At 41.5% G+C, this 2,076-nt stretch overlaps 1 pseudogene; it reads right to left on the bottom strand.

Moving 5' to 3' along the window:
* Positions 1–426: 426 nt before the first annotated feature.
* On the bottom strand, positions 427–1,098 carry LOC109458716 (large ribosomal subunit protein uL1; annotated as a pseudogene).
* Between the last annotated feature and the right edge of the window lie 978 nt (positions 1,099–2,076).

Here is a 2,076-nt window from a genome sequence, read left to right as displayed (position 1 = left end):
TATTTTACTAGGTTTTATTTTGTAGGTGATCTGGCTATTCAGACAATTGGTGTATGTTGAATTGGACTGCTTTGCTATCCACCCTGTTATTTCTGCACTTATGAGACCATTAGTATATTTTACTAGTGTTCAGTCCTCTTTCCTAATATTTCAGTTTCATTTAAACTGTTTGGAATTAGAATTCCATGGTGTGAATTCTTATCTCTTCATATGTGACTTCTGATTCAAGATGGCTTTCACAGCACTTGTAGGTCAGGAAAAATGTCAACCACTATTATACTATTTTTTAATAAACATTTCACTGGGAATAAATCCATGCATCCCCAGGCCTCCTACACTCCAGTGATAGGTATTTTAGGATTTGTTTGTTTGGTTTCTATTTTGTTTTGTTTTTTGTATCAGTATGATTTATTAAGGTGTGCCTTACTAGAAGCACTGGGGATTTTCCACGGTGCTCTGGATGTATAAAGCCCAGGCGTTCTTTTTGAGCAATGACACCAGGACACTGACAGCTAAGTGTATGTTGTACACAGGCTCATCATCTGTCATCTTCACGTGGCCAATGGCCACTGCCAGACACAGCACCTTCTTCATCTGGAACTTGATCGTGGGTTTCACTTCAACGACTTTGGCCACCAATTTCTCATTGTGTGTCAGCAAGGAAGGGACCGTGCCAGCCTTATTCAGGCCTCGGCCCAGGATTTGTGGAATCTGCTTCATCAGAGATTCTAAAGCTAAAAAGGCATTATACTTCTTGGCCAGCTTCTTGACCAGTTTCTTACTCTTGTTGAGTTTCTTCAGTGCCTTGATGTCCATGTGGGGGCATATGCACAGCCTGGGCCTCGTCACAGTGCTGCTGGCCCCGCAGGACACATACGGAGAACTTGAGCGGGCAGTGGATTGAAGCCTGATGGGGCCTGAGAAGCATTTGTCCTTGTGAGGCTCATATTTCTTCAAGCTGATCTGTAGTTCCACCATCTCCAAACACTTCCGGTGCTTGCGCTGGTTTCCATGCAGGACTTCTCCTGCCTCAGAGAGGGTGCCGGGGAGGCTCTGCTGCTCATGGCGCCTGGCACCACAAAAACCGGAAAAGAGCATTTTAGTCTTCTATCGCTGCCTTAACAGATCACCACAAACTTAATACAGCTGCTTAAAACAGTAAAAATCTATCTCATTTGTTTTCAGGGAAGAAATAAGACAGACTGGATTGGCTTCTTTGTTCCCAGTCCCACAAGGTCAAATCAGGGTGTTGGCTGACTGAGGTCTAATCTGGAAGATCTGAGATGAGGATCTGCTTCCAGGCTTATTCAGACTGTTGCAGAATTCAGCTCCCTGATGTTGTAGGACTTGAATTCCTTGTTTCCTTGCTGGATGCCAACCAAGAGTTCTCAGTCTCTAGAGACCACAGCATTCCTTGGCTTATGGACCGTTTCTCTGCCTTCAAAACCAGCAATGGTAGTTCGATTCCTTCTCACTCTTCATAGGTTTCTCTCTGACCAACAATTCTGCTCCATCTCTCTGACTCTTCTGTCTTCCTCCTTTGCTTTTAAAGGGCTTGTATAATTAGATTAGGCCCACCTGGATAATCTCCCAATTTTAAGGTAAAATGATTAATAATCTCTTTAAATGTTTTTTATTTGTTTCAGGTGTACAAAACAACATAATGATTAGACATTTACAAACCTCAGGAAGTGATAATCCCAACAAGTCTACTACTCATCTGACTCCGTACTTAGTATAATATCCTCTAGGTGCATCCATGTTGTTGCAAAAGGTACAATTTCTTTTTTATGGCAGAGTAATACTCCATTGTATAAATGTACCACAATTTCTTTATCCAATCATTTACTGGTGGGCATTTTGGTTGTTTCCATATTTTGGCTATTGTGAATAGTGCTGCAGTAAACACAGGGGTGCATATATTTTTTCGAATTAGTGTTTTGGATTTCTTTGGATAAATACTCAGGAGTGGAATTGCTGGGTCATAAGGTAGTTCTATTTTTAATTTTTTGAGGAACCTCCATACTGTTTTCCATAGTGGCTATACCAGTTTGCAATCTCATCAACAGTTCATAA

Source organism: Rhinolophus sinicus, linkage group LG11 (genome assembly GCF_036562045.2).
Source record: "Rhinolophus sinicus isolate RSC01 linkage group LG11, ASM3656204v1, whole genome shotgun sequence".
NCBI lineage: Eukaryota > Metazoa > Chordata > Mammalia > Chiroptera > Rhinolophidae > Rhinolophus > Rhinolophus sinicus.
This window is presented reverse-complemented; position numbering and strand designations above follow the sequence as displayed.